Genomic DNA, 13310 nt, shown 5'->3' with positions numbered 1-13310 from the left:
TGTATTGTGCTGTCCATCCGTCCCCATATGTATGTTCTGTATTGTGCTGTCCATATATCCCCATATGTATGTTCTGTATTGTGCTGTCCATATGTCCCCATATGTATGTTCTGTATTGTGCTGTCCATCCGTCCCCATATGTATTCTGTATTGTGCTGTCCATCCGTCCCCATATGTATGTTCTGTATTGTGCTGTCCATCCGTCCCCATATGTATGTTCTGTATTGTGCTGTCCATCCGTCCCCATATGTATTCTGTATTGTGCTGTCCGTCCATTCCCATATGTATGTTCTGTATTGTGCTGTCCATATGTCCCCATATGTATGTTCTGTATTGTGCTGTCCATATGTCCCCATATGTATGTTCTGTATTGTGCTGTCCATATGTCCCCATATGTATGTTCTGTATTGTGCTGTCCATCCGTCCCCATATGTATTCTGTATTGTGCTGTCCATCCATCCCCATATGTATTCTGTATTGTGCTGTCCATATGTCCCCATGTGTATGTTCTGTATTGTGCTGTCCATATGTCCCCATATGTATGTTCTGTATTGTGCTGTCCATATGTCCCCATATGTATGTTCTGTATTGTGCTGTCCATCCGTCCCCATATGTATTCTGTATTGTGCTGTCCGTCCATCCCCATATGTATTCTGTATTGTGCTGTCCATATGTGCCCATATGTATGTTCTGTATTGTGCTGTCCATATGTCCCCATATGTATTCTGTATTGTGCCGTCCATCCGTCCCCATATGTATTCTGTATTGTGCTGTCCGTCTATCCCCATATGTATGTTCTGTATTGTGCCGTCCAGCTGTCCCCATATGTATGTTCTGTATTGTGCCGTCCAGCTGTCCCCATATGTATTCTGTATTGTGCTGTCCATCCGTCCCCATATGTATTCTGTATTGTGCTGTCCGTCTATCCCCATATGTATGTTCTGTATTGTGCCGTCCAGCTGTCCCCATATGTATTCTGTATTGTGCTGTCCGCCCTCTCCGCATCTGTATGTGCTGCATTGTGGTGCTGGCCCCCACCCCGTCTGTATGTACTGCATTATGTTGCCCCATATATATATATATATATGTATATGTAGAGAGAGAGAGAGAGAGAACTCACCAGCCTGTGTACACGTAAGCTCACCAGCGTCGGACTGGGGCATGAAGGGCCCACCGGGGGAATGCAGTGATAGGGGCCCATACTTAGGGGTGTGGCCAGCTTCCACAGAGGCTTGAAGTACACAATAATTTAGTGTAGTGTAATGCAACATATCTACCATGTATAATAGAAGTGCACATTCTGGAACCTGATCCCTAGAGGAAGGAGTGGGCCCTCAGGCAGTGGGGCCTACCGGTGGTTTCCCTTGTACCCCTGTGGGCCAGTCCGACCCTGAAGCTCACTAATGGTGCCATCAGATGACGTCTTACGCCTTCACTAGGATGGCCATCTGGCCAGCAAGCCTCTGCATCCATTGACAGAACAACACCCAGAGCCGGCCCTAACCAATATGATGCCCTAGGCAAGATTTTGGCTGGTGCCCCCTAGCACCACCGCTGGTTCCGCCTCTGACCTTGCACCTCTTTCCCAGCACCATCACCCCTTACTTATACCAGTCCTTATTTTGGCGTTTGTACCCCTTATATTTTAAATAGGAACAGTTCGCACATTTGGCGCACAGCCCAAAAAGGGGTGTGTTTTTGCTAGCAAGGGGCATGGCCACACAATAGTACCCCCAATTCCAATTACGCCACACAATACTACAACTTTATTCACATTTGATCATGCGATAGTGTCCATAATTCATATTACATCCCACAGCAGTATCACTTTACCTTATAAACGTTACTCCTCACAGTAGAGCCCCTTATTCACATTACATCACACTGAATTGCTCCTTATTCACATTACACCACACTCTATTGCTCTTTATTCACATTAGACGACACAGTAGTGCCCTTTCTATATGCAACGCCACATCGTAGAGCACCTCATACACATAATGCCACACATTAGTAATGTATTTATACACCTAATTCCACACAGTAATGTTCCTTACACATACGATACACCATATTAATGTCCTTATAAACATAATGCGCCTTACACATTATGACAACCTTTATTAGTGCCCTTTTACACATAATGTCCCTTACACATATGCCGCACATTATTAATGTCCTTATAAACATAATGCGCCTTACACATTATGACAACCTTTATTAATGCCATTTTACACATAATGTTCCTTACACATATGCCGCACATTATTAATGCCCTTATGCGCATAATGACACACATAGTACCCCCTACACATTTGCTGCACATTAATAGTGCCCCTATACACATAATGACACACATACAGTAGTACCCTGTTACACATATGCCACACATTAGTAATGCCCTTATACATATAGGTGGTCATTCCGAGTTGTTCGCTCGCTGCTACTTTTAGCAGAATTGGTAATAGGCTAAAATCAAACAGTTCTGCGCATGCGTATGCACAGCAGGGAGCACGCGCTAAGAAATTTTACACAAAACTATGCTATTTTACTGACGGGCAAACAAAGCTTTTCAATCACTCTGCTGATCGTAGTGTGATTGACAGGAAGTGGGTGTTTCTGGGCGGAAACTGGCCATTTTCAGGGAGTGTGCTAAAAACTGCAAACGTGCCAGGTAAAAACGCAGGAGTGGCTGTAGAAACGGAGGAGTGACTGGCCGAACGCAGGGCGTGTTTGTGACGTCAAACCAGGAACTAAACGGACTGAGGTGATCGCAATCTAGGAGTAGGTCTGGAGCTACTCAGAAACTGCAAGGAAATACTTAATAGCAGAATTGATAATCTTTCGCTAGCAATTCTGCTATGCTAAGATACACTCCCAGAGGACGGCGGCTTTGTGTTTGCATTTCCACTAAAAGTAGCTAGCGAGCGAAAAACTCGGAATGAGGGCCATAATGACACACATAGTGCCCCTTACACGTATGTTGCACATTATTAATGTATGTTTACATGACACACATAATGCTTCTTACACATATTCTGACACTACTGCACAACCAACCCACTCACATGTGTGATAGCCCACTGGTATTAGGTGTGCAAGATCTGCAGTCACTGTGTATAGTACATCACCCTTACCTTGCCCCGGCTGGTCATGGGTTCAGGCACAGTTACCAGAGGGTCCCCTGAAGAATCAGGTCTTTAACTACAAGTACATTGTGGGTGTGGACTACAGGTGTCGGTGCAGCGCATAAAGAATTGGGCGCCAGGCCATCTCAGATAAACAGCATAAAGTTTATTTAAACATCAAACAGGGAGATTGCAGGGATAACTTGTGAACACTCCTCCAGCACAAAGCATAAGTTACAGTGGATCCCATATCAGGGCACCTCCTCCAGCGCATCGCTTAGTCGCAGCGGCATATACATGGCAAACAGCATTACGTACCAGGGCATTCTGTGACCAGTAGTGCTACACATCAGGTGACCGTCTCTCTCTCTTACTTAGCGAGGATTCTTTTCCTTGGGGGGCGCTTACTCACGCCGCGTGGCTTTCCGACCACTTCACCCAGATACCTCTCGAGATACTTTTCCATGGGGGCGCTTACTCACGCCGCGTGGCTTCCGACCACTTCACCCAGATACCTCTTGAGACTCACACCATTAGCACACTTTTCTCCTGGCATCACCCTTTCACTGGATTCTGCATACTGCTGCTCTTACACTGCGATGTCTTCCTCTGTCATCAAGTGCTTTGCTGTGGCTGGCATCACTCCCCACCTAAACATGTGGGGAGCCCTCACTGGGGCTACATCTTTCTGGCTAAATCCACCTCACTGTCTGCTCACTCTCCTCACTGACTGTCCTCTCTCTAGGCTGCTGCAGGACAACCTTTTTATAACCCTGCATTCCCAGGTACACATTCTATCTGGGATTTCCCGCTCTGTGTTTCCCGCTCTGAGTCTGCAAATGAGTGAGTCATGCCCTTTGCATTTTGCAGACTAATCTGTATAGCTATGAGCTGTGCTGTTAACTCCTTCTGTGCTGCAAGCCGTAGGCTGCTGGCACAGTGCTATGCAACTCCAGCAAACATTTTACTTTTATTAAAGTCATGCTGGCACCTGTAGTGCCACAGTTGATTTGGGCTGCAGTTTCAGGGTATCACATGCACCCCTGCTGAAATCTTGCGTGTCCTCACGCAACAGCAGTTTTCAACATAACATATAATGACAGTACATGTGACAAAAAAAACAACAATCACATATTCAGGAAAACATGGCATGTCAAACATCACATTACATACAAATCACATATTCTGTTCCGGTTTTCAAACGAGTTACAGTCCAGAGTCACATGTGATAGTAAAATGTTCCAGACATCTTGTGGCAATTGCGCCAAACACAGAGAACCTGCCCTCGCCTGCCCTTGTCTCCCCCCACGTCTGGGTAAAAAGAGACAGGTGGCTCTCGTGGGCCCCTCCCATTAAACTAGTTTCTCCAACTTTAGGAAAATAGATATAGGGGACTACATTCCCCTTGCGATCCTTGGCTCTTTCGAACACTCAGAAATGGCCAAACACAGTGCCCCCAAGGGTGTTGCTCCGACCGGGTGTACTGCATAGTCCCGATGTCCTGTTACATGAGTTCCACCTCCACAAATATTGCCCTTAGAGCCCCACGTTGGTAACCATGGTTGCTCGTATCCTGTTCGTGACGCCAAATGTGATAGCCCACTGGTATTAGGTGTGCAAGATCTGCAGTCACTGTGTATAGTACATCACCCTTACCTTGCCCCGGCTGGTCATGGGTTCAGGCACAGTTACCAGAGGGTCCCCTGAAGAATCAGGTCTTTAACTACAAGTACATTGTGGGTGTGGACTACAGGTGTCGGTGCAGCGCATAAAGAATTGGGCGCCAGACCATCTCAGATAAACAGCATAAAGTTTATTTAAACATCAAACAGGGAGATTGCAGGGATAACTTGTGAACACTCCTCCAGCACAAAGCATAAGTTACAGTGGATCCCATATCAGGGCACCTCCTCCAGCGCATCGCTTAGTCGCAGTGGCATATACATGGCAAACAGCATTACGTACCAGGGCATTCTGTGACCAGTAGTGCTACACATCAGGTGACCGTCTCTCTCTCTTACTTAGCGAGGATTCTTTTCCTTGGGGGCGCTAACTCACGCCGCGTGGCTTTCCGACCACTTCACCCAGATACCTCTCGAGATACTTTTCCATGGGGGCGCTTACTCACGCCGCATGGCTTCCGACCACTTCACCCAGATACCTCTTGAGACTCACACCATTAGCACATTTTTCTCCTGGCATCACCCTTTCACTGGATTCTGCATACTGCTGCTCTTACACTGCGATGTCTCCCTCTGTCATCAAGTGCTTTGCTGTGGCTGGCATCACTCCCCACCTAAACATGTGGGGAGCCCTCACTGGGGCTACATCTTTCTGGCTAAATCCACCTCACTGTCTGCTCACTCTCCTCACTGACTGTCCTCTCTCTAGGCTGCTGCAGGACAACCTTTTTATAACCCTGCATTCCCAGGTACACATTCTATCTGGGATTTCCCGCTCTGTGTTTCCCGCTCTCAGTTTCCCGCTCTGAGTCTGCAAATGAGTGAGTCATGCCCTTTGCATTTTGCAGACTAATCTGTATAGCTATGAGCTGTGCTGTTAACTCCTTCTGTGCTGCAAGCCGTAGGCTGCTGGCACAGTGCTATGCAACTCCAGCAAACATTTTACTTTTATTAAAGTCATGCTGGCACCTGTAGTGCCACAGTTGATTTGGGCTGCAGTTTCAGGGTATCACATGCACACAGCACTCACACTGCCACTAACACTGTGATCTCTGACTCTGCTTGGATACAGATGTGTCCTCATAAATCTTGCCTCAGTGCTAACGACGGGCACCTTTTTTTATGAAAATGCATCTTATTTGCATTGCTATGTGGCTAGGATGCACAAGCAGCTTCTGCTGATTACACTGATATGCAGCATGCCTATATACTGTGTGAGACTGTGGCTGTATCTGCATATGAAATGCTACACACAGAATATAGGCATGCCGCATATCATTTTAATTAGCAGAAGCTGCTGATGCCCCTAGGCATATCAAATGCCCTAGGCAATTGCCTAGTTTGCCTATGCCCGGCTCTGACAACACCCTTGCTCCCCTACGCCAGTACATCATTATGTCACACCGGACCAGCACTCTCCCTCACTGAATCAGCTGCTCCGGTACCTTCTGGATCCAAATAAATAATTTTCCATACAAACACACAGCGGCACTTGGAGTCTTAAATTTAACTTTCACACTGGGCGATTTTGAGCTGAAAGCAGCTCACTTTTTGTGTGTTGAGCTGCTTTCAGTCGCCCAGGGTGCATGCCCCGGCGATGAGCGCTGATGCGCGCTCCCGCTTCATCGCCAGCGGCCGCCGTTCATCTGCTGGTATTACCAGTAGATGAACGGCGGGGTGAACAGCTTTCCATAGCGTCCTGCTATGGAAAGCCATTCACCCCCGCTGACATCGCTGGGAAGGGGGGGGGAAATCGCTCAGTATGTATTCACCTTAAGTGTATTCATAATCTATATCCAACATTTTGGGGCTGGATCGCCCCTTTGTCAAGGGGATTTACCTTGGCAAAGGGGCAATCCAGTCCCGAAACGTTGGGTATAGATGTAAATACACTAAGTTAAATTTAAGACTCTGATGCCGCTGTGTGTTTGTATAAAAAAAAATATATTTTTTAAATAATAGTAAAAAAAATTTTTTTATATATATATATATATTTTGAAACAAGTATATACAGGTGCGCTGGTGACTCTATGTAAGGTAGTCCACAGACCAACAATCCGGGCTTCAGGCACAGGTAATTTTAATTACCGCAGCAATATTCTCCTATATTCACTCCGAACTCCTGGAGATAAGTTTTCTAAAGATACAAATGAGGAGAAAGTGCGCTCATAGTGCAGGTAAGTATTTTAATGGATAAAACAACACTGTGTATAATCCAGGACAGGTAATTTAAAGACTCGTACCCTGATTACCCACTCTGTGGGCTGATTACCACATGATATAGATATTTCCACAAGGCTGTCTCAACGATCGCCTACCACAGTCCGGGACACAGCACCGTCTCCAGCCGCAAACACGTCAGGATCCGTCCAGCCACCGTGCCGTGCAGTCGACCAGATCAGCCAGCACAATTGTGGAGAGAAGACGTCAGACAGACCACGCCCCAACGCGTTTCGTATACCACTTCGTCAGGAGGCTGGTCTGTCAATTGTCAAGAGGGTTTTTGTAGGGGAACGAAGCCGCTCCCATGCAGCATCATCATACTACATTTCACAGAGCCGCTAATTGTCACAGCTTGCCGTAATTACATCTTTATACACAATCTAACAAAATATAATTTGGGTTTCTACAAACATATATTCAAAATACATATATAAAAAATATACAAATACGTACACCAATATACATATATATACATCACATAATTAATACACATATCATATTATCATTAAAAATACACATTTTAGGGATTTTAAAAATACACACACGGGTCTCTTAATATATGCCCGCTCGTTCTGTTCGGACATACCCATCAGTTATTTATATTAGATATTATTCACCAATGATTATAAGAAATGCATTTATACATGACTTTTTTCTCAGGCTATCGTATTATCCTGGCGATAATGTATCTACTTTTAAAAGAGAAAGACATTTTATCAACGTCAGACAGCAACTTATTTGAATCATGTTCCAATCCATTCACTGGTTCCCGGCCTATATACTCTAAACACAAAGTACCTAAAGGAAAATAGTCAGCAACAAGAGAGACAATAAAAAATAATAATAATATTGATAAAGGCTCCATTTATATTAATAATAATAAGTTGATACTTTACTCAATTCAATTGGATTAATTCTAAACAGGAATATGGTGCTCTAGCACTCAGGGGTTAATGATTCCGGAAATATGATACATTAGCATATACTAAATTACCGTTTTCTAATAAAGGGGGTAATCTCGTAATTTTCGTTTAGCCCCTTGGGTATCAACGTATCCAGGGACAGAATCCAAAAAGTTTCTCTCCTCAATAGTTGTTCTTCCCTATTACCTCCTTTCTTACTACATGCCACATGTTCTATCCCCATGAACTTCAGTACACTGGAGTCAGCATTATGGAATTCAGCAAAATGACGTGGAATACTATGATTTAACACTCTGTTTTTAATATTCCTACAATGCTCCAGAATCCTGATTTTAAGGACCCTTTTCGTTTTCCCCACATATCTTAGCCCACACGGGCAAGTCAGCAGGTAAATACAGAATGACGAGTTGCAATTCATAAATGATCTAATAATTAAAGGCTCCTTTCTCTTGTAATTACCTTGAAACGTTTTTTTCTTTTCTGCTAAGACGCATACTTTGCAGCTCCCACAACTGAAAAAACCTTTTGTTGTCCCCAAAAACTTGTAATTACTATTCTCAGTTACTATTGACGGTAAAGTACTTTTAGACAACATAGATTTAAGTGTTTTTGCCTTTTTATATATGATATCTGTTTTTTTTGCTAGTTCTGGACCTAGAATAGGGTCCATTTGTAGCACATGCCAGTTCTTCTTGGCTATTCTTTCTAGATCCCTGAAACCTGTACTGAACTGAGTGACCATCGGGCAAAAGGTTTTTTTCCCCTCATTAGTGCTCTTATTTTTATTTTTATTTTTATAGATCAGTAGGGATTCACGATCTTTTGTTTTTGCCTTTTCACGTGCTGAGTCCAATAATTTTAAGGGATAACCTCTTGCTTTAAATCTCTCTGTATATATTTCTGACTGTTCATCAAATTTTGTTAGATCAGTGCAATTTCGCCTGAGCCTTGTATATTGCGAATAGGGGATATTTTCTTTCCACTGGGGGAGGTGACAACTGCCAAACTGTAGGTAACTATTACTATCTACACTTTTAAAGTGTGTGTAAGTTTCTATCTTTCCTGTAGAGCAGAAATTTTCAGTAGACAATACCAAATCTAGAAACTCAAGTCTATTGGGACTAAAAGTTCCTGTGAACTTAAGATTGTACGTGTTCACATTTATTTTTATCAGAAACTCTTCCCAGTCTTTTTCAGTACCCTTCCATATAATCAGTACATCATCTATGTACCTTTTGTACATTATGATGTTTTCCTTCAAATTATCAATAATAGTTTCTAGTTCCCATTGGCCCATATAAATGTTGGCCACACTCGGGGCACAAATACTGCCCATGGCTGAGCCACACACTTGTTTGTACCAATCATCTAGGAATGTGAAATAATTATACTTTAGAACAAATCCTAAACATGAACAAATGAAGGACCTTTTTTCATCACTAACCAGTGGGTCTTCCCTGAGTTTCTTATCAACAGCTTCAATACCTCTATCATGTGGGATTGAAGTGTACAGAGATTGTACATCTATAGAACACCAACTGTACGACTCATGCCAAGATAAATTATTAATAAGTTGAAGCACAGCTGTGGAGTCCTGTATATAGGACTCTAATTCTGGAACATAATGTTTAATACAGGTATCCACATATTCAGAAATACGGGACGTTAATGAACCAATTCCACTGATGATCCCTAAAATGTGTATTTTTAATGATAATATGATATGTGTATTAATTATGTGATGTATATATATGTATATTGGTGTACGTATTTGTATATTTTTTATATATGTATTTTGAATATATGTTTGTAGAAACCCAAATTATATTTTGTTAGATTGTGTATAAAGATGTAATTACGGCAAGCTGTGACAATTAGCGGCTCTGTGAAATGTAGTATGATGATGCTGCATGGGAGCGGCTTCGTTCCCCTACAAAAACCCTCTTGACAATTGACAGACCAGCCTCCTGACGAAGTGGTATACGAAACGCGTTGGGGCGTGGTCTGTCTGACGTCTTCTCTCCACAATTGTGCTGGCTGATCTGGTCGACTGCACGGCACGGTGGCTGGACGGATCCTGACGTGTTTGCGGCTGGAGACGGTGCTGTGTCCCGGACTGTGGTAGGCGATCGTTGAGACAGCCTTGTGGAAATATCTATATCATGTGGTAATCAGCCCACAGAGTGGGTAATCAGGGTACGAGTCTTTAAATTACCTGTCCTGGATTATACACAGTGTTGTTTTATCCATTAAAATACTTACCTGCACTATGAGCGCACTTTCTCCTCATTTGTATCTTTAGATATATATATATATATATATATACATATAGAAAAAGTGCTCAAAAAAATAAAGGGAACACTAAAATAACACATCCTAGATCTAAATGAATGAAATATTCTTATTAAATACTTTGTTCTTTACATAGTTGAATGTGCTGACAACAAAATCACTCAAAAATTATCAATGGAAATCAAATTTATTAACCCATGGAGGTCTGTATTTGGAGTCACACTCAAAATTAAAGTGGAAAAACACACTACAAAAAGTTACATCAAAGTTGGCTGATCCAACTTTGATGTAATGTCCTTAAAACAAGTCAAAATGAGGCTCAGTAGTGTGTGTGGCCTCCACGTGCCTGTATGACCTCCCTACAACGCCTGGGCATGCTCCTGATGAGGTGGCGGATGGTCTCCTGAGGGATCTCCTCCCAGACCTGGACTAAAGCATCCGCCAACTCCTGGACAGTCTGTGGTGCTGGTGGATGGAGCGTTGGTGGATGGAGCGAGACATGATGTCCCAGATGTGCTCAATTGGATTCAGGTCTGGGGAACGGGCGGGCCAGTCCATAGCATCAATGCCTTCATCTTGCAGGAACTGCTGACACACTCCAGCCACATGAGGTCTAGCATTGTCTTGCATTAGGAGGAACCCAGGGCCAACTGCACCAGCATATGGTCTCACAAGGGGTCTGAGGATCTCATCTCGGTACCCAATGGCAGTCAGGCTACCTCTGGCGAGCACATGGAGGGCTGTGCGACCCCCCCAAAGAAATGCCACCCCACACCATTACTGACCCATTGCCAAGCCGGTCATGCTGGAGGATGTTGCAGGCAGCAGAACGTTCTCCTTGGTGTCTCCAGACTCTGTCACGTCTGTCACATGTGCTCACTGAGAACCTGCTTTCATCTGTGAAGAGCACAGGGCGCCAGTGGCGAATTTGCCAATCTTGGTGTTCTCTGGCAAATGCCAAACGTCCTGCACAGTGTTGGGCTGTAAGCACAACCCCCACCTGTGGACGTCGAGCCCTCATACCACCCTCATGGAGTCTGTTTCTGATCGTTTGAGTAGACACATGCACATTTGTGGCTTGCTGGAGGTCATTTTGCAGGGCTCTGGCAGTGCTCCTCCTGTTCCTCCTTGCACAAAGGTAGAGGTAGCGGTCAAGCTGCTGGGTTGTTGCCCTCCTAAGGCCTCCTCCACGTCTCCTGATGTACTGGCCTGTCTCCTGGTAGCGCCTCCATGCTCTGGACACTACGCTGACAGACACAGCAAACCTTCTTGCCACAGCTCGCATTGATGTGCCATCCTGGATAAGCTGCACTACCTGAGCCACTTGTGTGGGTTGTAGACTCCGTCTCATGCTACCACTAGAGTGAAAGCACCACCAGCTTTCAAAAGTGACCAAAACATCAGCCAGAAAGCATAGGAGCTGAGAAGTTGTCTGTGGTCACCACCTGCAGAACAACTCCTTTATTGGGGGTGTCTTGCTAATTGCCTATAATTTCCACCTGTTGTCTATTCCATTTGCACAACAGCATGTGAAATTGATTGTCAATCAGTGTTGCTTCCTAAGGGCTGTAACACACTGCCCGGTTTCTCCCGGATGGCAAAAAGCCGGACAAAGTTTGTCCGGATTTTTGCCATCCGGGAGAAACCGGCAGAGTCTCGCACACAGGACGGCTTTGAGCCGTGTGTGATGCTGTGCGCATGCGCAGCATCAGACACGGCTTCAGAAAAAAACGTTGTGTGTGAAAGCTCCCCTTCACACACACGGTTCACTGGCTGCAAAGACGGCCCGGACCTTCCAGTGGTGAGACCCGGCTGCAACCCGGCAGCCAGGCCGGGGCCGTGCAGTGTGAAGGGACCCTAGCCCTCACACTGTTAACTACAATGCCGGCACGGGAAAAAGCCGGGTAGTGTGTTTCAGCACTTAGTGGACAGTTTAATTTTGCAGACGTGTGATTGACTTGGAGTTACATTGTGTTGTTTAAGTGTTCCCTTTATTTTTTTGAGCAGTGTATATATATATATATATATATATATATATATATACACACACACACACACACATACACATACCTGAGACCGGGGGAAATGGTTCATCTTTCAGCAGGACAACGACCCTAAGTACACAGCCAAGATATCAAAGGAGTGGCTTCAGGACAACTCTGTGAATGTCCTTGAGTGGCCCAGCCAGAGCCCAGACTTGAATCCGATTGAACATCTCTGGAGAGATCTGAAAATGGCTGTGCACCGAAGCTTCCCATCCAACCTGGTGGAGCTTGAGAGGTGCTGCAAAGAGGAATGGGCGAAACTGCCCAAAGATAGGTGTGCCAAGCTTGTGGCATCATACTCAAAAAGACTGGAAGCTGTAATTGCTGCCAAAGGTGCAAAAACAAAGTATTGAGCAACGTCTGTGAATACCAGTGACGTGCGGTGAGGCCAATGGCTGGGGAGGCACCAAGTGAAGCCCTGTGTGTATGTATGTATGTATACATATATATGCAATAAAATGGACTCCGGCACTTGGATATGTCCCTGCACGGGACTGTCTTGCTCAGGTGCCCTCCTCCGTGGACAGCGTCCACATTACATATAAACAGTGAAGAACGAGGCGGCACTCAGAGACTTCAGAAAAGCAGCAAACTTTGTATTTAGTGCAGATCAACGTTTCGGGGTCTCCCCCTTCGTCAGGATTAGTGCAAAATGTCAAACAGTGTGAATAAATACCACTTACCCCCAATCAGAACATCCCCGCATGCTGATGCCGCTGGCCGCAGCCGCCGGACCTCCGTTCTGACGTCACCCGCGTCTCAGCGGAAGTGACGCGCCGGGAGCCCGTCGGCGCGTCCATTGCAACGCACCCTGGTAACGGAGTTGTACACAATGCATGAAAACACCAGTGTCAGTTTCTGATAACAACGTATCGTGCCCACTTAAAAGTGTTTGCTGCAATATAATGCAGCACCCTAATTAAAAACCAACAGTGAACAGTTAATATATTACCAGGTTAAAAAACAACATATAAGTGATAAAAAACACATGATGCACATGCAAACAAATTATAAGAT

The sequence above is a fragment of the Pseudophryne corroboree genome, chromosome 2 (genome assembly GCF_028390025.1).
Source record: "Pseudophryne corroboree isolate aPseCor3 chromosome 2, aPseCor3.hap2, whole genome shotgun sequence".
Classification (NCBI taxonomy): domain Eukaryota; kingdom Metazoa; phylum Chordata; class Amphibia; order Anura; family Myobatrachidae; genus Pseudophryne; species Pseudophryne corroboree.
Note: the sequence above shows the minus strand (reverse complement) of the source record.